This window comes from Canis lupus, chromosome 1 (assembly GCF_048164855.1).
Source record: "Canis lupus baileyi chromosome 1, mCanLup2.hap1, whole genome shotgun sequence".
Taxonomy (NCBI): Eukaryota; Metazoa; Chordata; class Mammalia; order Carnivora; family Canidae; genus Canis; species Canis lupus.
Window position 1 is genome coordinate 17,449,208 of NC_132838.1, and position 25,196 is coordinate 17,474,403.

Here is a 25,196-nt window from a genome sequence, read left to right on the forward strand (position 1 = left end):
CTTTTTATGCTCAGTAACTATGAAAATGCCAGTGAACGCCAAGGTGATGCCAAGTAATATTTTCTTTTCACTTTTGTTTTCTTCCCCTAGATCCCATCTCTGCCCAAACTCGCCCTGCAAAGACCCATTTTGGTGTCAATCTTAGATCATTCTGAAAAGTGCCCAAGGTGCCACTGGACTAAGCTAGACTCCCCAATAGTCTAAAGAGTAAGCTCTATCTAGTGTCTGGACATTGAAAACTGGCTCAGATTGCTGGGCCCCTCCCCCTGAGTTTGATTCAGTAGATCTGGGGTTTGGCCTAACAAATGGCATTTCCAGCAATTTCTCAGGGCAGGACCATACATTGAGAGTCACTCTTCTATATCAGAGATAATAGATTAAATCAATCTTATTATTATAAGTTGAAGGTATTTCTACCTATTTTCCATGTTACTCATCTATATCCGCCTATTCATTTATCTTACTATTTAATGGGACTACTGTATAGATGAAGAAAAAAACACCATCACCAAAAAGACCATACAATTTATTTTTTAAAAAAACAAACTACATATGAGTCATGATAATGCAGCAAAGCAACATATGATGTGCCACATGCCTCAACCTTTCCTCATGCCCTTAGGAAGCCTTAGAAAGCTGACCTCTGAAAGGAAATCATCTTGGCTTGCTCCATTGCTGAGCAAAAAGAAGAAAAACATGCTTTACTTTTGGAGTTTGATGACTGTTGTTATAATCAGAAGTGGTAGGGTGAATTTCTGACTCAAGCTCATACATTCCAACCCAACAGTCAACTTACCCCTCTGATGGAGCATGAAATTGAAGCAATATGGCTTCCAGCTGAAGGACCCCCTTTGTGGGATCTGGGCCCACAGCACTGCTGGGGACCACATGAATGACAGAAGCTCTGATGCCTCAGTTTTCATCCCGGTTGGTGGGCAGCTTTCTCAGAGCTGGTGTGCTGGTATCTGCTCTGATTCCCCTGCCCAGCAGCAGTTCTGCCCTTTGTCCTTTCTGAAAGCCTCATGCACAGAACACTTTGAACACCACTGTTGATGAGCCTCCCTGGGCCCCTGGGAGGTCCTGGCTCCCCTAGCACGTCCCTGAAGGCAACTTTCCTTTCATTTTCTGTGAGGTCACTGCCCTGCTGACGTCACACAGGACTCCTCCTCTTTGGCTGGTGATCTCCAGGTGCCTGCCCTAGCAACTATTCTTGCTCATGTGAGGCTTGAGTTGAATCCAAGAGAATATACGCAAAGCCCTTGCAGAGGCCAGAAATGTTACAGCCAGCAGCCCGGATGCTTCTTCCTTAAATGCCATTGTGCTCCCCTGATCAAAAACTCATTGTAGACTGTTTTAAGTTCTGGCCTACCTCAGAAGCCTGACTTTTCAAAGCCCTGCCCACCCAGTACATAGTCTGTTTCAGATAGCAGCTTGGCCTTGTTGTAATGTTTTGTCCCCCTTTCTGCATGGGCTCACGTCCCCAGTATATTTGGTGGTTCCTCTCCCTTATGCGTTGATCCTGATTGTGGTGATGGTAAGTTGCTACTTAATTTTTCTGGGCAGGTAGACCAACCAGATGTTGCCTGGCTTCTGGAAGACTGGTTTCTGGTCACTTCAGTTTAGCAGACTTCTCCTTCATTCTCATGGTCAGGAAGGGGAGAGGTTGAAAGGCTTTCATTAGTAGAGATTCTCTTGCAACCCTTCTGAGAAGAAAAGTAGTCGATTGGCTGATTTTGTTGGAGGCCAGCTAGCAAAAAAGAGGAGCTCCAAAGACAGCTCGCAGACACTCTGTGCTAGTTCCTTTCAAGAAGTCTTTCGGGAGACAAGACACGCTGTTCATTTCCAGTCACACCTCTGTTGAAATACCCACCCACCCCTCTGGCTGTACTGTTCCCATTGCACAGCCTGGCATTAATCCATCATTGGACAGAGTAGAGGCAGAATTTTGGATCAAATCTCTTTATAAACCAACTGAATAGCTGTGAACAGATAGCATTTTGATAGCAGAGCAGAATTTTTTTAAAGATTTTTTTTAAGATGTATTTATGAGAGACAGGCAGAGACACAGGTAGAGGGAGAGGCAGGCTCGTCACAGGGAGCCAAATGCGAGACTCGATCCTGAGTCCCGAGATCATGCCCTGAGCTGAAGGCCGACGCTCAACTTTTGAGCCACCCAGGCATCCCGACAGCAGAGCAGAATTTAACATTGTCTGCAGAAAATCTTGGCCTTCTGTTCCTACCAGATCATTTGAGATGTCACGATTAGAAGGTGGTCATGTGGACTGATTATGTCCCACCCCAAAAATTCATGTGTTGAAGCCCCAGCCCCCCAGTGTGACACTATCTGGAGAAAGGGCCTTTATGAGGGACAAATAAGTTACATCAAGTCATAAAGGTAAAGTTCTGATCCAGTCGGATTAGTGTCTTTGTAGGAAGAGACCCCAGAGAGCTCGACTGTGTGTCCTCGCTCTCTTCATCCATGGCCAAAAAGAAAAGCCATGTGAGGACACAGAAGGCTGCCATCTGCAACCCGAGGACAGAGTCCTCACCGGACACCAACCCAGCTGGCCTCCTGAGCTTGGACTTAACAGAAAACAAATCTGTTGTTTAAGCCACCCAGCCTGTGGGATTTTGTTACGGCTGCCTGAGCTAATACAGGAAGGTTCAGGTTTGGGAAGCGCTGGAAGGACCCCTGTGGGGACTCACTCTGGCCCCCCCAAGAAGGATTTTCTTTGCTGCGGTTCTTTTCCTATGTGCATTCGGATTGCAAAAATTAGAAAAATAGCCACAACAGCAATATTTTAATAGCCTGTGAATAAATAGACAAAAATTAAAAGTTCAAAACAAGTTAAAAATTTTTGGAAAACTATGCCATTTAAAAATAACATGAAGAAAGGGATGTGTTGGTTCCCTGCCCTGGTGCATGAAATATGAGTCTAGCGCTCAAACCTGGAGCCGCTGCTTTGAATCTGCACATTATTGACAATGACTTTTATCGTGTCAGAACAGTCTTGTTGTTGTACAAAGTCACACTGTTGGCCAATCTTAGATGTACTTCAGACCATTCTCAGCAGACCGTAGGACATCGGCCCTGGAAAAAAATACACCAAGAAGGGGGGCATCCGTTCCCAGCAGAGGCCTTGGTCGCCCGCAGAATCACTGTATTATCACAGGATCCACTTAGCAGCTTAGAATGGTCAGAGGGTGAAGTCGAGGAAGAAACATCATCTCCATTTGCTTCCCTACCGACCTCTCCGTTGTGTTTCCCATGAGCTACCTGAAGAGTGGTGTCCTCCAAGATTCACACCAGCAAGCAGTGTCTCACGAAATAAAGTAGCCCATGAAAGAGAATGTGTCTCCCATCCTTCAGTGAAGCCAGAAGGAGATAATGGGAAGAGACTCTTCACATTACAGATAGCGAGGAAACAATTTGCTGCGTGATTTGTGGTGGTGATGTGGTAGGCCTAGGAGGCCTGTCTGCAAAAGAAAAAAAAAAACACTTAGTTTATCTTAATTGCTCATTTCACCCTGACTTTCATCTTTAGTCTTAATGTCTTATAAGGCTTTAAAGATTTTTTTTTTTTTTGGTAGCTAGACATTCCAGGAAGCAGCCATCATTTTTTTTTCTTGGAGAGAGAGAGAAGAAAAAAAAAAAAGCAGTGGGAGTGATATTTCTTAAGAGGAAAATGTTAACCAGTCATAACGTCAGTGATGGTGTTTCTTAATAAGAGAATTTAGGGATCCTATTAATACGTTCAGATAAGATTTAGCAGCATCAGCTTTGGGATCTTTGGCAGCGCACAGAAGAGCAGAAAGTTCCCTTCTCAGCACGGGTGCCTCTTTCCTACTCTGTTATGGGGTACTGCCTTTTTTTTTTTTTTTTTTTTTTTTTACAATTTTATTTATTTGAGAGAGACAGAGATAGTGACTGAGAGAGCACGAGGGAGGGGGAGAAGCAGGCTCCCTGCGGAGCAAAGAACCCGACTCTGGGGCTCAATCCCAGGACCCTGAGATCATGACCTGAGCCAGAGGCAGATGCTTAACCGGCTGAGCCACCCAGGCGCCCCGCATGGGGCTTTTTCCAAACACACGCCCGCAGAGCCTGTACTAAGATGTAACTGTCTGTATAAAGTTACACTTGTTTAATGGTGTTCTTTCCATCCTTTTAGGTTCATTTTCTGTCTTTGCTTAAATTTTACACGCTTCCAAAGACAAGTTTAATGAGGGAATACTAGCCAGTTATGCATGTGAGCTTTAGGCAGACCTGTCCAACGTCAAAGTGCTCCCTCACTCCCCCTGACCCAGCCCGTCCTGGAAACTTGCTTGCAAAATGGTCCTAAGAGTCAAGTGCATGATTTTTTTTATAAGGAAAACAGAGGTGTTGTGACTGGTGCTGGGAGAGGAATTGTATGTGAGCAAACCCTCTGTGGATGGAATGGTTTGCTGCTTCTGTGGCACTTGGTGTGTCCTGGGCCTTTTGCTCTCCGAGTCCTCCTCTGGGGCACGTTCTATCAAGGAGCACAGTAGAGCCTCCCGCAGCCTGAAAGCTGAGCCTGCTGCTGTGCACGGGCCCCAGGTAGTGACTTCGGAGTCCTTGTGGTGTGACAACTGACGGGGGTCCTGAAGCAGCAGCCTGAAAAGCTCTGCCTTTGACTGTTTTATACATGGAGCTGGATTTTGCAATCCACTTGGGGGAGAAAAGTTTATTTGTGCTCTTAAAAAATCCTGTGCTGCCAGGATCTTTGTGCTGTTAAAAAAAAGTATTGACAGCCCGCTTTCCCCTCTAGGCTGCAGGGTTGGGGGGGTGTCTATCCTCCTTGAACTGGCAGGGTTGGCCTCACCCTCTGTGAATGCACAGGACCCCACACTCAGAAGGGCCCCGTGTGTAGCTGAATGCTCTGCTGTCACCATCTTGAGAACTCCTGATTTCTGAACAAGGGCCCCACTCTCAGCTGACACTGGCTGACAGATGATGCAGCCTGCTTGGCTACAGTCTCAGCCTGACCCTGATTTCAGGCCCCCGAACCTCCCTGATGTACCCTGGTTTGGGTCCAGAACGTAGATTACATTGCAAATGCCAAGGTCCAGCCTGCCCCGACAAGGCTCTTGGCAATCCTTCTGGCCTCTTCTCCGTGGGGGCTGGGTCTCACACCCCTCACCCTCAGCCTGCGCCATTGGCTGGGATCTTATTCTGAACAAAGCAGACAGACTTCCTGGAAATCTGACCTACCTCTTACCTGACTAATTCCCAACCTTCCCCCTCCTCTGCTCTACTCCCCTCCTGCCTCCTACCTCCCTGCATCTTGACCAGCAGAGGCAGCCTGAGAGAGCCCCCACCTCAACCTGCTAGACCCCACTTCTTTCTCTCTCTGGTGGATCTCTAACCTCCGACCTGGCTCCCCTCTCTCTGGAGGCCTGGCAGCCAGCCCTGTCATGAACATGGGGAACAAAGCTAATTTTTCAGTTCTGTTGCGGTGATCACGCTGGATTATTGAAGCCATCATGTTTGCTGGTTTAGCCGTGATTCATGTGACGGACAATGGAACCCCTATGTGGAGGTCCCCTTGTTATCTGCCTTTAAATCACCCCGAGGCATGTTCTTTGCTTCCTATTTTCAGCACCGCGGACCTAGCCTGGGGTCCTTATCACTTTGTTCTTGGGTTCTTGAAGGCAAAACCTTTCTGATGGTCCCTGGTTTCTCCTCTTTGTTAACTTCGAATGGCCTCGTGTTCATTGCCCTTCATTCCAACCATAGGATTTGATATGCTCGCCAGGTGGGAAGCTGAGTGTCATGGAGGAAGCATCTTTGGAGGCTCCAAAGATGCCATGATGTAGTTAGTGAGACTGTTGGTAAAAAATAGGTACCCTATGAAGGCTACAAAGGAAGTGCTGGAAACATTGTCCTTTTTAAATGAGAACATTGGAAATGGGCCAGAGCTATAGCAATGTGTAAAGATGGTTAAATAAACATGATCTGTCCATACAGTGAATACCAATGCAGTAGTCTGTATGCACTGATGTCAGAAAATGTATACTAAGTGAAAACACAGGGAGTGTATGCATTATAGTACCTCATTTCTCTATTTATAAATCAATTCCATTAGTCTGTGCATTGAAAATAGAACGTTGGGAAAATAAGAGCAAGTGAATCACGGTCCCTGCTGGATAGGATTGAGGAGAATTTAGCTTCTTCCATTATGTGTTTCTATTAAGTTTGAATTTTAAATGACTTTGTACTGTAGTTGTATTTAAAAATGAAACCTTTTGGGGCACCTGGGTGGCTCAGTGGTTGAATGTCTGCCTTTGGCTCAGGGCGTGATCCCGGGGTCCTGGGATCAAGTCCTGCATCAGGCTCCCCGTAGGAAGCCTGCTTCTTTCTCTGCGGTGTCTCTGTCTCTCTGTGTGCCTCATGAATAAATAAGTAAAATCTTTTTTAAAAAATAAAAGTAACGAAACCTTTTCAAAAGGCAACTGTTTGAAGAATTCAGAGTAAATGAAGATGGGACCTACTGATTGTTGTAAGCATTGTCTGTGTGGCTCCTAAAGTCAGGATGCTCTTAGGGGATCATCCATCCAGGTCAGGTTTGTCCTGCTTTTGATGTTAGCACACCCCTGTTTACCCGGCCTTCTGGAACTCTCCAATATAGCCCACCTGGGTTCTTTACTCCAGAAGCTAATTCCTTTTTCACAGGCTCAGACCTGTTTATCACCTTGTCTGCCCCAAATTGCCCAGCCAGTGCTATTTCTTTTCTAGACACTGAGCCACCACTGACTTGGGGCTATGGTCATGAACAGCCTTGTGCCATTGTGCAACTGGCACACGTGTTTTACCAACTCATGAATTTTAAACCCTTTTGTTAAGACCAAAAACAACATGAGAATTCTGTGTGCCTAGTAGATGTTCAACAGAGATTTAGTGGCTAAATCAAAGCCAAGGGAGCTCAGCTTCCAAACATCCATCAGAGTCGGCTTGCTTAAACCAGAAAGGGCCTCACCTGTGAGATCCAGTGATGCTCACGGCCCTGTCCTCTTTGAGTCAGTCGAGGAGCTCCACAGCCAAAATCAAATAGTGGCATTACTTACCTAGCTCATGGGGGAAAAAAAGAAAAGGTATAGCAGAATTTTCTCAATTGTATTTATTTCCTATGTATTTTTTAGAAACCCTTGATCCTTGCTACCAATTGTTTGCTTATGAGTGTTGGCCAGATGGCCAAATGAATGCACAACTGGCAGACAAGTAGTATGGAAAAAAATTAGAAACAGCTGATCATATTGTAGCAAACTAGTTGTCTCCTTCCTCCCAACACACACACTCCCTCTCCTTCTCTCCCTCTCTCTCCAGCTCACTCCCAGGTGTGGTTGGGGTTTTATACTGGATGCAGGACAGAGTAGCATTTTGTGTTGTTGGGCATGTATTTCTGCAGTGACCACCTGTGGCTCTGGTGCCTTAACCTCCACCCCCCAGTGGGGCTGAGGGGCCTCTCCTCCACCACCACACTGGCCTAATCATGGACACAGATGCACCAGAGAATGAAAGTATGTAAATATTCTTAGAAATATGCCAACAGTTTTTGTTTGAAGCTTAAGCAATCCTTAAACTCAATACATATGGAAAGCCTCCTTCCTTGAACCCTGTTGCTCAGTAAGGGAAGCAGAAACAACACAGCCCAGACTAGATTGAAACATCCAGGAAGACTTCACTGCAGGCTCAGTGGTGACACGGATGACGGTACCCAGAGATGTGTGACCTTTCAGAGTGAAAGCCTTCACTGAAGTAGAGACAGCTGAGTTCTCTGCGGTACCAGGAACCAGAGCTGGCATGGGCCAGGGGCTGAGCGGCAACTAGAGAGGCCACAATGTGGATGGGGAAACAACTGGGTTCTGGTCCATGCTCATCTGGCTGTAGGAAGCAGATGGCCAAGTAGCACAAGTAGAAAGCAGTTTTATTGCAAAGATCAGGGGGCTGCCTTGGAAATGAAGTTGTAGGAAGTAGTCTGGGTCCTTGGAAAGTGGCAAGTCTTCAGGCCCACACTGCTGCCTTCTCTCCATCACTCTGGGGCCACAGGGTCTTGTCCCTGCTTCTGTCTGTATCTGGTTGATTCTCTTGCCTATCTGAAAATGTGTGAATTTTCCCGTGATGGGACAAGGCCACTCTCCTCTCCATTCTATCCTATTTACATTTCTAAGTTTTCTGGTATTCTGAAAAGGGAGATACAGATTGGTTCCTGGTTTACCCCATGGATTGGCTTCCTATGGGTTGGGTGTTCATATTCTTCCTACAACAATATCATAATATATACATAAATACGCTATAAAAAGTTTTGACCATAAAAGTTGCATTGGAAGTCCCTTAGAAAATGGAACACAGATGCACCTGAGTCACCAAATAGAGAGCTATCTTCCACTCTTCCTTGGGAGACTTTTTGAGAGTTTTTCTTCCTGAAATTTTCTCATCTTTGACGTGAAGTGGTCATGATAATGACATGGTCATAAAACCCTTCAGTTTCATATCCATATAAAGTTTAGTAAAGATCTGTGTATAAGGGAGTTAGAGAAGCACTGGCATTCTGTCCACACCTGTGGGTGCTGGTGAGATGGTCTCTGTAAAGCTGTCACTTCTGTATCTGGTGCTGAGCCTGGAGGCTGTGGGGCTGGCATCACAAGCAGAGATAGAAATGAAGTGAAGAAGAGCAGGGATGAGCTAGGATCTGTCTCCTGCTGCTTCTAGACTTCCAACGTGCAAGATGTGCCTTCCTCACTCCCTGAGGGAGGAGCTGGTCCAGGACACAACACAGGTGGATGGAAGTGGGTGCCCAGCTGATGCCCATGAGCTGCAGCAGCACCCAGTGCCCTCCGATGACCGTGGCATGCAAAGCATGGCAGCTACTGTGCTCCACCTTCCCAATGGAACACTGTTACTGGCAACCAGTGTTCCTATAAAACTGTGCAGGACCAAGAATTCAAGGGAACACAGTCCCAGCTTAGCTCAGCTGATGCAGCGAGAATGAAGGCAGCAGAGTCTGAAAACATAAATATTCCCATAAAACAATACAAACACTTTTATCTTTGTTTTAACCTAGCCATAAAATGGACTTCCATGGAATACCTCTTTCCTTGAATACTACTTCCGTGAAACAAACAAAAAGGGAAAAAAAACTCAGTGTGGGTTGAAGTTACTATGATGATGTATTGATCAAATAATGTCAGCACTGATTATATCCTTACACTGCTAAAAATGGCTGGTTCTGTGAGCAGAAAGGAGCGTTTTAATTAAATTCCAACATACAAGGTCATTGTCATAGCTGTCTCCAGCTGCCTTTAATGTTGCATAAACCTTTGTCTTCTGCAGCTGGGTCACATTCAATAAGTAATTATAGCACATTTGATTAAGGTCACTCCCAGGGCTTCCATTAACCATCTCCAGGAAGGAATGCTGGGGAGGCAATGTTACTGCAGGTCGCTTTCTCCTGCCCTACTGCTCTGAGGACCCTTCATGCTCTGCACTCCATCACGTCCTCCAAATTAATCGTTCCTGGAAGACAGAACACAGCTGGGCCTTGAATACTCCTGGGGCTTGTCCACAGCTGGGATTTGGCCCTGCTGAGATCTCAAGGGCTCTGAGGACACGACACCTATCTTATTTCATGCATTTCCCAAAGTAGTCCACACTGAAGCCATGACAGGTAGGTCCCCTGAGATGTCATTCAAGGTGGTCACCACACAGGAAGCTGGGTATCAGGGAAGGAGGGGCTGAGGTCCCTGAACGGAATAGCCTACCAACGAGCTTGCAGAGCTGAGACCTGGGTACCCTGCTTCTGAGCAAACCCTGAAGATGAGAAACTGAATATCCCGATATATGTAGAAAGTGCATTTCATTGTCAAGGCTGCAGGCTGCAAAGCTTCCCTCTGGCACTTTCTGTGACACCCCCCAACTCCAGAGCTATGGTTTTACTGCCAAGACAGGACTTCCTTCATTTATAACAGATGGAGTTGGTCTGTTTCTTCAGGAAGTGTGAGCTGTGACTCTAACACTGACTTCCCTTCATGTAATACAATATAAAGAATGACTCCAGGTCATTGGCATTTGCATGTGGTCCAGCAGCATTTCTTTCAACTTTTGAACATTGTGAGTGGAACCGAAGACTTCTATTGTAACTTAGTGCCATAACTCCTCCTATGGCAAATAAAGTGACTTCAATCATATTAATCTTTCTGAAATAGAAACCCAAGGAGCTGGCAAAAGAGCCAGACTTTTGAATGAGGACATTGGACCTGGGCTTTTGGAGCAGAGGCTGAGCATCACCTGTTTTGACAAACAGGAGAGACTACAGAGCTCGAGCTGTAGGTCATGGGCTACTTGCACGGTTTTGAGCGACTGTAACATACCTATTAAATTTACCATCAAATTCAGCTCCACCTCCCAAGAGAAAAAAAGGCCAAGGACCCATATGTTTGTTTAAACTTAGTCTTTTACCTTTGAGTATTGGGTTATCAACAGTTCTAGAAGGATTTTTAAAATAAACTGTTTCAAGAATAAGTTTTAGAATCTGAAACCACTTATTGCTATCTTTCCCATTAGAGAAGAATGGGTCACATTTACCATTTATATGTTAAAAGATGAAGAATACATGTGTGTCAGTTAAGTTGGCTCTGAAAGAATAAAATGAGTGTCACAGCCAAGGAAATCTAAGAAATTATGTCCTCCAGCTGTGTCATTATACAGATAACTTTAAATCAATGCCTGACTTAATTAAGGTCTCTGCTGGTTACTGGCAGGGAACTAGAATTTGGCACTCTGATTTCCTATTCCAGCCTCAAAGCTACTTTATTCTCTCCAAACAGTGGGGCATTTGGTTGGAGGCCTGTGGTCCTGCTTCATTGTGAGTGCATTTCCAGATAGTGACTGGGCCAGGACAGAAAAGGGCCAGGATCCCTGCTGAACTGTGGAACACCTTCTCTCATAAAATCCCCAATGTGAGAGGGAGGGAAGAGATTTTGCCAGGTCTAACTTTGGAGTGCTTAAGAGTTGGCCATTTTAGCGACCCAAAGGAAAGTGGCAAAGACCTAAACTTGATCAGTGCAATAGAGGTATTTTGGTTGCTCATAGGACCACTGGTCCACAGTGAAATCATGAAGTTTTTGTGCCGGATGATGTGTTTTAAGCCAAACCGTCATGTAGAAGATCATATGTAATGGAGCCCACACGCACACAGGTATGATCAAGTGTGACAAACTGGATTTACATTCTTAAAATCAGATGTAAGCAGATTCTAAGAATTATAAACCAGCATCACTCCCTAAGTCCTTCATTCCAGGTCAAGCTTCCAATCTGCAAACATGTACAGTCTTCTTCTTGAACACTGATCAATAACTGGGTTCTCTCCTAGATGCTAGTTGTCTACAGCAGCGCCTCATCTAAAGTCTGAAGGGAAATAGAAAGCTCCTCCCATCATTGACTGTGCTTTGCAACACCAGACATATTTTATTTCCAATTCCAGGACTAGAGGGATTACCCCTTCTCCTGGGAGTCACCATGGTAGTGGCGGGCCACAGTGCTGGAGGAGCAGCTTGGGTGTCTGGAGCAGACCCAGGTTACTGAAATCAGAGTGATGGCATTTCACCTCCACTTCTCAGGGTTCCTGGCTCCCTAGTAGGAGACTTTACGAGGCAGTACCTGCCCACCTAAAAAATGTACTTTTCCCTAATGGGAAGTATCATGGCTGGTTTGGATTTTACCCCAAAATTTCTCCCCTTTGCCACAGGGACAGAAAGGATTTTAGTGGTTTGAGTGTGCTACTGAAACTGGCCAACAGCATTTCTCAGCAGCTATGACTCCATACCCACCCATGGCCTGGAAGCCCATCTGCAGATTCCAAGGTGGGGCCGTCACTGCATCTGGGCTGCATATGCCTGGTTTTTGCAGTAGCCAAGTGTGTGTAGCAATCACTACAGTTGAACATAATGGCCTCTCTGGGCCTCAGTTTACTCCTCCATCAAGCAGGTCCTCTGTGCCTCTGAGGTCTGTGGTGGCGTAAGGTGAGACCGTGGCATCGGTTCAACCACAGCGCCCTGTCACCCCTTCTCGGAGTCCTGCCTGTGATTAGAGACTCTGTCCCTACAGTTAGACTCTTTGGCTTCAGATGAGAACAAGAAGAGCTTAAAATCGTCTCTCATTTATCCAGGACTTTGCTGTCTTTTATCAGCTTCAGGGTTAGAATGGTCAACCCTCTGATGGTACCAGCTTTGGCTAGCTCCGGCACACAGGGGACAGTCTTCTACAAGAGGCTGTGTGGGTGTAGTCGTGCTGCTGGGAGCCCACTGTTCCATTTCCTCCATATCTCTCCAGTTACTGTTTTATCTTTGTATGGCTGGACACGTTGGCCAATTACATAATCAGGGGAAGGCCCAGCTTCGGCTCAAGGGAGGAATACTCCTTTAACCAAACCTAAAGCCTAAACACTCATTTCAAGAGCATATACAGTGAGGCACCTGGGTGGCTCAGTCAGTTAAGCATCCAGCTCTTGGTTTTGACTCAGGTCGTGATCTCAGGGTTGTAAGCTGGAGCCACGAGATGGACTCCATGATGGGCGTGGAGCCTGCTTGAGATTCTCTCTCTCCCTCCCTCTCTAAAGAGAAGAAAGAAAAAAGAAAAACATACACAGTGATTTTTTTTGGTCCCAGAATGAGTATATGGATCCTTTCACTACAGAGGCAAGTGACATACACCCCATTTTCCATAGGCCGCCACTTAGCATTATTTATTGTGATACTAAATGAGTTTGACCAGGTAGTTTCCTTTTTGATTTAGACAATTTCCCAGAATGAAGTCATCTTTTAGTTTTTCAGCTTTCTTTTTTTTTTTTCCTGGTAGAAAAACTATTGTTAGAAGTATTGCCAACTTTGAGGTACATTTCTTTCGAATTAAGTGAGCAAATGGATACTTAGGAGAGTGAAGCACAAGGAGTTGTCAGATTGGCTCCGGGCACTGATAACATCAGGATGCACATTTGTAGGAGGAATGTCTTTAAGACAGACTTGCCAAAAGCTCAATGAAGAGACGTTCTTTCTCTGGGCCCCACTGGTTCTTGAACTTGACCCTCTGATGAAACATTCTACATGTGTCACCTCCAGATCGCAGCAAACCCGAAGGCATGAACATCCTGGGGGACACATAGCTATGGTATTTTGCAGCTCTTTTCACCAAAAGGTGGAGTCCATTTCTGCACCTCTCATGGCGTCCTCTGGCCAATAGAATGTGACAGAGTGATAATGTGCAAGTTCCGCAGCCTCTGCCATCAGAGGCAGAACAGCTCCTGCCTTTCTCTTGGAATGTTCCTGTCTCTGCGTAAGGAACTCGGGTCTATCCTGACTAAATGATGACAGGCCCCTGGTGAGATAGGGGCCCAGATGACAGCCGGTGCTGAGGCACTAGCCTTGTGAGTGGGTCCTTCTCATACCCTCCGGCTCTAGGCCAGCTGCCAAATGACAGCAGCTGTAGGCATGAGCCAAGGCAAGAATGCCCAGCGGAGCCTGGCTCCAGTGGAGAATGATGGTTAGACACATGGTGATTGTTTGAAGCCACTGAGTTCTGGGGAGAGTTGTTGCATAGCAACTGAGAACTGCTACATCACTATACAGATGAAGAAATCGAGGATCAGGAACATTAAGGAACTTGTCCAAGGGTGGTAGAGGCAATAGGTGGTAGAGTCATGATTTGAACTAAGTCTTTGTGATCTCAAATTATCCATTGCACGTCTGTGTCAAAAACTGTTCCACTTAAGAGAACAAGTCCTTAATTTCAGGAAATGTCAAGGACTTAGTTGCTTATAAGCTGATGATGATAAAGACTAGTTAAAACACAATTTTTAAGTATGTTTCTGTATTTATTCATTAGGAAGTGTTTTCCAAAAACACTTTCAGAGAATGAGTCACCTATTTCTTAGGAGCAGAATTCTTGAGCTCACAGGATTCTTCAGCTAATATTCTGGCCTGGGGCTCGGGCAGGCAAAACTCCTCGGAGGCACAGGCCTTTTCAGAGAAGGGCTTTCTTAGTCCGTTCCAGTTCATGAAAAGATTTACCAAGCAGTCACCCACTGCAGAGCTTAGTGGTCTGAAGCTTATGAAGTCTTACGGGTGAGGGCCCTTCTAAGAAGGCCACCAATGAGAGTTCAGGGAACTTTTTCTATAAAGGGCCAGTTAGTACGTTCGTCTTTGCAGCCATATGGTCTCTATCACAACTACCCAATTCTGCCTTTTAACTTGAAGTCAGTTATAGGAATATGTAAACAAGTGAGCATAGCTCTGTTCCAGTAAAATTTTATTTACAAAAATGAGTGGCAGGCCAGATTTGGTCAATGGATCATAGTTTGCTGACCCTTCGAATTAGAGGAAGTCTGTCTACCAAGAGGCCACCTGATGCTGTGCTGCTGGCCTGGGTGTTTGCCCACTTTGAGTGGTTTCACAGCTTCCAGGTAGCTGTTGTGTAGACGAGCTAAAGCTGGGAGTAGATAAGCAACAGGATCAGACCAAGAGATGCTTTTGAAGGATTCATGGAAGCACCCCTTCCAATAGAGCCGTCATCCCAGTGGGCTCCTTAGGAAGTCATACGGCTGGTTGACAGCCATGTGGCACAGGGAAGTTCCTCAGTTGTTTCTTTGGGCAAATTATCTTTGAGACAATAGCATGCTTCTCTGTACAACGGGGAGAATAATTGGGAGCAGACTCTGCAAAGTGAGTGGGCTCTCTGTGTCATGCTGGTGGTGTCTTTTCCCCCCATGCTCATGGGGAAGAATCAAGTTCTCTGCTGGCCACACCCAGCGTGGAGTGAAGTGTAGAGCATAAGTAATTATCGGCCACGAGCTGCACTAGGGCCATGCTATAGCCCGACCAGACACTATCACTGCAGTGCTGTTGGCTGCTGGCCTGCCTTGGTCATCTGCTGTCCTGAGTTCTCCATCACTGCATTCACCCAATTGGTGACAAAAGGCAGCAGGGCAGATGGAGGTATGATACCCGGTGTCCCAAGGGCTTACACAGCTGGTTAGCAGAGGCTACCTTGGGCCCAGGTGCACCAGACAGTCTATTTGTTAAAGTCAGCCCCAATCAGCAAGATCAGATAGTCCCAGCTTTTCAATCGGTTTGCTCCACGGATGCCCATTGGTCCTGTTTGCTCCTTCAAACTGCGGTTCTTTGGTGTCTTTTGCTGGAATGCTTTTGGGGATGGTAGATTAATAAGAGACTAGCTTAGTTAGAAGTCTACGTTCACCGTGATGATTTTCACCAGTGTTACATTTCTGGACACTGCTGTATTTGAATCAGATGCTGCTGTTTTAAAGTGTGGATTATTTTAGGTTTTGTTGGTGCACGATTTCATTTCTTGTGCTAGCAGCTGATTTGCCCTATCTGAGGTTAATCTGAAGAGTTTCCTGGGATTTTTGTCTCTTATGGATTGTTCCTTGCCAGATCTGAAAGGAATCTTAGCGGTTACCTAGCCATGCCCCTCCTTCTCTATAGACAAAAAAAAAAATCAAAGCATTCTTCCTAAGTTTTTTATTGTTGTTTCTGTTTGGTTTTCTTTTGAGTGTAGCTGACACATGATGTTACATTACTTTCGGGCCTTCAACATAGTGACTCAACAAGTTTATATGCTATGCTGTGTTCACCGCAAGTGTAGCCACTATCTGTCCCAAGAGACTATTAGGATGTCATTGAGTATATTCTTTAAGCTGGGCCTCTTATCCCTGTGACTTATTCATTCCATAACTGGAAGCCCATATGTTTTCTTGATGCTGTTAGGGACTGAATGTTTGTGTTCTCCCAAAAATTTGATGTGTTGAAGTCCTAGCCCCCAATGGGATGGCGGTAGGTGGTATTGGTAGTATAGAGCCCTCACGAATGAGATGAATGCCCTCATGAGAAGAGACGAGAGCGCTCGCTTGCACAGTCTGCTCCCTGCTGTGGGAGGGCACAGCAGGAAGGCAGCCGCCTTTCTTCATGTTCAGGGAAAATAAAAAGTACAGTGTATGAAAGTACAAGTCTTCAAAATCGCTGCCGAGATGTCCAGGGCTTGTATTTCAGTCATGTTATCCTTCCCCGCAGGAGCAGAATGATCAGAGATCTCCTCCCAGGTCCTGGCACTGCTTCTGTTGGCATGTTCCTGGGCACTCCACGCTCGGCCTGTGCAGTTCGGGGGTGGGTGACAGGGGCCCCTGGATATCTCACTGTACGTGATCACCATCGCAGTCTCAGCCGTGTTGTGAAGAATAGCCACAAGTACTTCTAGCGCTTAGACCATAATTGGAAGCAGATACTTTTCATGTTTTGAAATGTTTATCAGGTGTGTGGCCCATGACCTATTAGTGCTTTTTTTAAAAAAAAATTTTATTGGAGTTCAATTTGCCAGCATATACCATAACACCCAGTGCTCATCCCGCCAAGTGCCCCCCTCAGTGCCCACCACCCAGTCACCCCAACCCCCTGCCCACCTCCCTTTCCACTGCCCCTTGTTCGTTTCCCAGAGTTAGGTGTCTCTGATGTTTTGTCACCCTCACTGATATTTTCACTCATTTTCTCTCCTTTCCCTTTATTCCCTTTCACTAATTCTTATATTCCCCAAATGAATGAGACCATATAATGTTTGTCCTTCTCCGATTGGCTTATTTCACTCAGCATAATACCCTCCAGTTAGTGCTTTTGATGAGCTGTGAGGTGAGGCCCTTTGATGTCATCTTTTTGGTTTTCATGCTAATTTAAGCAACTCTGTTCCTGTGGCTCCTCTGGTGATGCCCTAGCATCACCCTCAAACCTGTCCTTCCTGCTGGGGCCATCCCTTCTAGTATTGCCAGTAGGACATGTCAATTGGGAGTTTCGGTTGACATCTTGAAAACCAAGTTGGTCCCCTTCTCCCCCAAATCAGCTTGCTCTCCCAGTTTTAATTTCTGCCAGGAGCTCTGCCATTCTCTCAAGGTAAACCCTAAAACCTCAGCTCTGTAATGGTGTCTCCTTCCCACTACCACCATTTCTAGCCCAAGCTGTTCTTGTTTTTTTCCAGAATATGCCATCCTTCTCTCTTCCATCCTCTTGTCATTATGACGTGCCTGCAGTACCACAGTGGTCCTCGGTTCCACTCAGCCAGCTTACTCCTCAGCCTTCCCTCCCAAAAACTCTGCATGATTTTCCCATTTCCAGTTGAAATCTGAACCTCTGTGTTTGGTTTCTAAAGTCCCAGATGCTTTCACTGTCATGGCCTCTCATGGAAACGATTGGTTCTGCTCTGGCCCGTTGCCAAACCGTTACCCTTCATTGTTGACTTCTGTGCCTTCGTTCGTGGGGACCCTTCATCCTAAAGACTCTCCAGTGTGCCCCACCCCTACCCATTCACTTGGATTTCACTTTCTCAAGCCTTCCATCACTTCTGTTCTTTGAATTTCTTCTAGTCATCTTGTATAAATCCTGCATTGCCTGGTCCTGTTATTAGTTACTTCACATGGATGAGTGTTCTCTCCCCTTGCTAGGTTGTCATCCAGTAGCTGTCATGGCAACAATGTTTTGTGTTGGCCTCAGCCTATCGATAGTGATGCTATTGGCTAGGAATGCCTCGGGGGCCCTGACCTGGGCCTGTGCTGCTTGTGGTGAGCCTCGCAGACATTTCCCCGCCCTGAGCCAGTATTGTGGCTACACTGGCCCCTGTGGTTCTTAAGATTTCAAGGCATACTTCAGCAACAACCATCAGGGAACTTTGAAAAAACAAGGTTTATGGCAAGTCCTGGAGGGTACAAGGCATGCCCGAGGCCACACAGCAAGAGAGGAAGTGCAGATCTGGCATTCTGCATTTACTAGGGTCGAGGGTGGGGGCTTAGGGCTTCAGGAGGTCACTCTTCATTGGTGAATTTAAAACATAACAGTGGGAATTAAGGCATGGGAAGGGAAAAGCAGGGTCGCTCAAGCGGTCAGTAATCTAGATTACCCAGGGTTTTCTAAAGGAGAACTTCATGGGAGGGTTGGCTTGGCTCTTTGTCCAGTTGTGTAGTTGGCAATATGTTTCTATGAAATGGGTGCTTCAGGGACTTTAGGCACTTATATTACAATCAGAAAACCTAGTTGTCAGGCATTTAGCCTACACATTACTACCCCAAAGCAACAGCAAACTCTCCCACGAGTGGAGTGTGCAGTGCCCTAATGGGAGCTGCAGGAGCCAAGCTTTGTGTCTGTGTCCTCAGAGAGGTTACAGCCCATTTCTCCCCTTCTAAATGCCATTCCTAACCTCATCTGCAGAATAATTTTCTGTTCCTTGGCCTGAAGGAAGCTGCAAAGGGGATTTTACTGATCTTGGTTATCAGGCACAGAATCATAGATTTTCTGCTGGTCAGAGGTTGCCAGGTTGCCTCTTTCCATTGTCTTTGAAGCTGATACCCCAGATCCCTTCTGTGTCTCGAGCTTAGAGTATATCCTTGGCAAAGGGCTCTGCTCACCAGCTGCCAGTTAAGACACTTCACGAACCTGAAAGGTTTCTTGGAGGTGAACATGAACCGATGAATAAATCGTACCCTGAGCTATTCAGTGAATCTTAGCCATTCCTTGGCTTAACCAGATGTTCCTAAGAAAAGCCCCACAGGAAGATGCTTCGTGTGTGTCCCCATCTGGAGGTTGAAAGGGTTTAAAATCCACATGTGGACCACCTCCCCTTGCATGTGGCTGCCTCTCTCCTGTGGACCTAGCCGACCTTTTTGACCTAAATATTTACCAGGGAGAGGTTGGTAGGAGGACAGGACTACAAATGAGGGAGGAAAAAAACGTAGTTTTTTTGGCATCAGAGGAAGAAGCCGCCTGCAGGTATGATCTCACAGGTGGCAGTGGAAGGAACAGCTATCCCCTTTGCTTATTCAGTCTTCCACAGATGAGGATGTTTCTTGAGGTGGGAAACCAGTGAGGATGGTCTGTTCCCATCCCAGCCGGATTCTTTGCCTGGATTGCATTGGCTGTTCTGGATGAGATTGCCAGATTTCCGAAGTATCCCCACGCACAGGTCCTGCTTCCCAAGATCTCCCCTGTGAGGCATCCGGGCTCACTTTCTCTGCAGGGAGGTGAAGGAAATGAGAGAATTGCGTAGGCAGAGTGTCAAAATATGTAGATAAACCCCAAAGGTAACATTCTGGTGCCAGGATTTTAAAAGAGTGTGAAGTGTGTCTTTTGCCAAGTTTCAGTTAATCCATACCACCCTGTTTCCTACAGGTGTATAAGCCATGGGCTAAACGAGATGTGTGATTTCTTATCATGGATGGAAATTCCTGAGATTTCTATCTGCTGTTCTTTTCTAATATCTTTGAGGTCACGAGTGATTAGTCATTGCCAAGTCCTTCGAGTTCTATCATGGAAATGGCTCCCTCCCTCCCTCCCTCCCTCTCGCCCTCTCCATTTTTCTAACTGCAGTCTGAGTCCTCCTGCTTCAAACTCCACATACTTCTCACTTGGGCATTTGCAGTATTTTTACAAACCTTCTTTCCCTTAACCCATTTTACTCCCACAATGTTCTTCATGTACCAGATCTCATTAGGCTATTCCCAACTAATTGAGTCCCACTCTAACTTGGCATCGGATGTTACCCTTGACCTGGCCCACGATGACCTTTCCAAGGTTCAAAGTAAGCAGCTTGCTGTAGTGTGCACACATCCCTTCACTGGGGGGCCATGTGCCTGCAGTTCCCTCTCTCTGATGACTCATGTGTGTACTGCCTTCACTTCCAAATTCCATGAGTCCTGGAGACTCAGCCCACATGGCATCACCTCCAGGAACCTGGATCTTCCCTCCTCATCCCCACTCTTCAGGCTGATTTCTCCCTTGACCACCCACACTTCCAAACTTTTGAGTTATGATCTTTTGTCTTCACCTTCCAATCTATACATTGTAAACATGAGGTGGCCATAGACTATGGTTTAATGCTTTGCGAGCCTAGCTTCCGCAAAGAATCATCCCCATACAAGCATCCAATTAATAATTTTGATAGACTAGATTAATTAATGAACTTAGGTTGTATTTTATTCAATAAAAAGTATCTTTAATGTGCATAAGAACTTTTTATGCTTCCTGTAGGTACTCCTATGTCCAGAACTGTCCACAAATTAATGAATTACTGGTGTAAGCCAAAAAGTATAAATGTACAAGTTTAAACTAACTTAGAGTAGCATAACATTTTTTCCCCTCAGTGAGTATAAAGTAAATTCTATCCAAATCTTTTCCTTCTGAGAAGAAGGGGAAAGGAGGAAGCTCTAGAGATTAGACAAAGTGAGATTACTGTGGAAAACTCGAAGTTCTATCAATTTAGATAATAAATTGCCTTAAAATTTCTATAGACAACATCTGGAAAGTTAACAGATTTGACTACATAACCTTTGGCATACAGAAGATTAGCATGTTTAAAACGCCGCCTGGGAGAAATATTTACAGACTATGTAATGGGATAAAGGATTAATGCTCCCCAAATAGAACAAGTTTCTACAAATCAGAAGTATTAAAGTGGCTGAAAGATTTTGTTTGTTATCTATTGCTATTGAACAAACTACCCAAAATGAACCGGTTTGAGTGAACACTGACTTAGTATGTCTCTTGGTTCTACAGTCTGGGATGAGCTTAGTTGGGTGCTTCTCCATATGGTGTACACAGTGGGCTGGAATGTCCAGGTTGGCTTCTTCCCTGGCATGTCTGGGGCCTCAACTGGGTTGAGTAGAACAGCCAGGCATCTCTTTCCTCATGAGGTCCTTCATGCAAGGAAGCTGGACCTTTTTATGGTGACTTAGGGTTCTCAGAGTGAACTTTCCAAAGGGAACAGCCCCACTGCGTAAACACTTCTCAACAAGCCTCTGTTTGGGTCATGCTTGCTAATACCTTTTTGATCAGAGCAAATCACTTGGCCAAGTCCAGTCCCAATGTAGGCGGTGATAACACAAGAGCATGAGCATGAGGTATGACTCACTATAGAACGCCATTATAAATAGCCTACTACCTTTATGACAGGCCGTTCACTAAAGAAATAAGAACGTGAGTAATAAGATGAGTAATAAGTAATAAAATGTGTAATAAATGCACAATTTTGTTAGCAGTCAAGGTAATACAAATGGTGAGAGGCTGTTTTCACTAGGAAATTGACAAATCTGCAGTATCTAGTTAAAATCTGGTGTTAACAAGCTTATGGGAGAGTATTCTCTGGGTGGAAGTGTAAATTAGTGTGGCCTTTTTTTTTTTTTTTAAGATTTTATTTATTTATTCATGACAGAGAGAGGCAGAGGGAGAAGCAGGCTCCATGCAGGGAGCCCGATGTGGGACTGAATCCCGGGACCCCAGGATCACGCTCTGGGCGGAAGGCAGATGCTCAACCATTGAGTCACCCAGGCATCCCAAGTGTGGCCCTTTTAAAAGGTTGTTTGGCAGCATGTATCAAAATGTAAAATGTCCATGACCCAGCACATTCCACTTCTACATATAAAAATACTATGTGTAAAAATATTTCTGTAAATTCCCCAGAATATTATAGAGGGATGTTTATATATCGTAATTATAATGGCAATGAACTAGAACATAAAAACCTATCAGTAAGAGAATGCATGAATTGTCATAAATCTGTACTATGGAATATCCAGCAGCCATATTAAGATTAGTTAAGTGTATGCTGATGTGGAATGATATCCAGATATGTTGTAGAGTGGAAAAATCGGCATTTTGTGTCACCCTTTTCATGACAACACAATTTAGGGTAAATACATACCAGAGGGAGAAAAGGGTCTAGAATAAAGAGTGGAATTGGGTTGGGGAGTGTATTTTCACTTCTTAGTTTTGTACTAACTTCTGATTATTTGGACTCCTTCCTGATGAGTACTCATTGCCCTCATGATGGGGAAATGTGGAGGCTCCCTTAAAACATGCGTGTCTATGAATGTACGTGCACACATGTGCAGTTGTACACAGAGGTACAGTAGAAGATGTAGAAGCTTCCTTGGATACCTGAAGCTCTGCCCGTGGAGTCTCTCTCTTGACCTCTTGTTCTCTTCAGTGCCCTCACACTTATTTTCTCTTCTGGAAAAATAGAGGTTGGTGAATACCTTGTAATTCCTAATAAGAGGCATATTTTTATGATTTAATTTTAAGCTTTTTAAATGGATGTATTAACAACAAATATGTATATTTTTTTTCAGTGTCTGGAACCAAACTTCATATTAGGAATGAGGGCTTGTTAGAAAATGTGACTCAGTGTACCTGTTCAGTCAGATGTCCAATGCAGCATAAACTACTCACCACATCTTCTGACACCAACACAGAATGGTTACGATTCAAACCGGGGTTGCTTCATGGAAGGTGTAATGGACAAATGGACCCTTTAATTAACGTCCCAACTCACTTCTGGGAGTAGTAAATGAGAGCTGGCCTTTGTATGCATTTCCTCCTCCTAATACCTGAACAAATCCCTGCCACCTTTCTTCCCTCTTTCTCTTTTAGCCACCTCTCCTCAGCAAGGAAAAAAACAATACCGCTAGCTTCCGTGCTGTGGAGCTTTTTAAGCCACACCAGTGGAAGAGCACTGGGCCTGGGAGGAAGCCTTGTTCTCTACTAGTTCAGAGCTGCTGCAAGGTCAGGTGTTGTGTGAGGTCCAAGACAAAGCCTCATTTAATTTGAAGATGTCATTTGCAAGATGATATCACATCTGGCAATTTTCGCAAGGGTAAACCAATGGCATAGAAATATACTGAGAGCTTTTATTTCATAACAGAGGGATTCATTTCCTTAAAATTTCTTTAGTAATGAAAAGCAGCTGAAGGCAAGATGTTTTTTTTAAACAGACAAATATGTTTAGGGCTGTTATATCTTGGTTTATAGTTACATGGAGGAAGATCCATTAAATCTCAAGCAAGACCAAAGTTAGCACCAGATAATCATTTACCCTTCTTTCTGGCAGTTAGGAAAAGCACCCAGTACACCATTGATATAATTTAATAAAGTCGCTGTTTCTGTTATACCTTAATCAGCTATTTATGTGCTATCTTTATTGTGCTAGATATTTTATACATTTAGTTTTTGAACCTTATATAATGTAAATAATATTTAGAGAGAGCATGCAATGTGTTATTTTCTCAGTATTTTTATAATGGGGGAAAAATGTGTTCCTTCCAAAATACCTGTGTTCCATCTTCAGTGCTTTGCAGGACAGGTGATGCTCATTGAAATACAAACTGAGAATCCCAGAACCATGAGAAAGCTGAACTTGCTTTTAGAGTCTCACATATTGGCTTCATGGATAGAATCCTTGTACTATTCAGTCTTAGGTAAACATGATGATGCTAAGGTTTTTGTTTGTTTTCTTTTTTAAGATATGTTGCCTAACTTATCTGAAAATCATATATGCATAACAAAACGATTTCCTTTTTACAACCTAAAATATTTGCCATAGAAAAACTTAAGTCTTTTCTTTGGGTGGAAAGAAAAATAAAAACACTTTCTTGCATCTTACTTGTAAGACTCCCTAAATAATGTTTAATGAATGTTGGCACAGAGTTCTAGATTCTGTAGCAGGGTTTCTCCAGGTGTGATCCACGGTCTCTGGGGGAGGGAGGAGAAATCATGCAGGATCCTCATATTTCCCCTACACTGAGTCAAGGATAGGGTCCTGACCTCTGCATTTTAAGTACTCCCTGGGTAGCTTATTAATGTATAGGGAAGTATGAAACTTTTAGAATTGAACTAGAAAAGTCTAGGACTTCCCGAGAAGGAAGCCAAAATCCTGAGGAGGAGTCTAATTATGCTTGTTGGCTTGTCCCCTAAAAAATTTAGAAGAACTTTTCAAAAAGAGGGAAGAGGTCACTTCTGGGTGGCCTGGGTTTGGCTGGATCTTGGAGGAATCAGTCTTCCTCCCTGGTGGGGTTCAAGAGGTTAGCAGGGATGGGGAACCCAATTGTGGCCAAGAAAAGAGAGACGCTGGTGGGTCAGTGCTTCAGAGGAGGTTCAGTTACGTGGGGTACTTCTACAGTGACCCTTGGGGGCATAAGAACCCCTGCCCAAGGGGAGGAAGAGGTGTGTGGTTGGTGATGCTTTGCCACTCCAAAGCACTCTTCAACTCTGCCTTTCTTGGACTATCTTGGCCAAGACTCTTTACAGCAGTGCTACTAGTTTCCCAGCAATATTACATAAATTTTTAAAAACAGTGCTTGCCTCTTTTAGTATATTTGACTTTTGAGATGAGCACAGAGCTCAAGAACGTTAAGAATGACTTATCAGTCCTATTAAAATGATAGTATCATCTCTCCTGATCCTTAGTGGTATTCTTTTTAAACATGTATATGAAGTTTTAAAAAAATCTATTGTTTTCAGTTTAGGTAATTTCTCTGTAGTGCTTTGGGTTTGCATGAAGAGTTCTGCCTTTGTGTGAAAACAGATAATCTGTCATGTTAGGTGAAGAACTGGTTCATAGACGTTCTAGAATCTCATGTTTGGAGAGGTTCTTAAACTTCATACTGTACAAATACTCCCTAAATTCTTCAAGGCTTTCAATACAAGAGCACATGCATGTACTGTTCAGCAATAAGGGATGCACACTACGCCAAGAAAGTATAATTCTCTTAGGGACAACTCGAGTTGTAAGAAAGATTTTTTTTTAATTGAGCAGATATGTCTCCTGATATCTTGACTCTTTCATTTCTGACCTTGCTTGGTGAGAAGAGCTGGAAGGAGTCCAGTATCTTCTTGGTCACATCCCCTCACCTGTTTGAATGCATGTGTATGAATATAGGTGTATCATCCTGTGTCTTCCCTCTCAGTGTGTTTTTTGTTCAACGCTTCCTCCCATGGCCCAGTGTCATGGCCATTCACTCCCCCGGCTGATCTCTGTTGGATAGCTTACCAGAGATCCTTAAATATGGACACCTGGGCCAGAACTCTGTCCTTTAGATACTCTAAACAATAGCACTCAGCAGGACTTTCTGGGTACCACATGTTTGGAAGCCTCATCTTTCCCCTCCAATTCTATAATTAGAGATATAATTGAGGTGTGTGACATTGTACAAGTTTAAGGTGTATAACATAATGATTTGATGTATGTATATATTGAGAATCTCAATTATAATTTTTTTCTTGTGATGAGAGCTTGTGATTAAAATATAGTTTCTTCACAACTTTCAAATACACAACAGGGGTATTTAACTATAACCACTATACTG

At 44.6% G+C, this 25,196-nt stretch overlaps 1 protein-coding gene and 1 long non-coding RNA gene across 3 annotated transcripts in view; one reads left to right on the forward strand and one right to left on the reverse strand.

Moving 5' to 3' along the window:
* Nucleotides 1–25,196, forward strand: part of CCBE1 (collagen and calcium binding EGF domains 1) — a 226,646-nt gene that overhangs the window by 111,440 nt on the left and 90,010 nt on the right. The gene's annotated exons all lie outside the window — the stretch shown is intronic.
* LOC140630916 (uncharacterized) overlaps nt 1–25,196 on the reverse strand; it is a 68,765-nt gene that overhangs the window by 3,548 nt on the left and 40,021 nt on the right. Inside the window, exon 2 of the long non-coding RNA XR_012028595.1 lies at nt 797–19,072. This is a non-coding gene — a long non-coding RNA (uncharacterized lncRNA). The remainder of the gene's footprint in view (nt 1–796; nt 19,073–25,196) is intronic.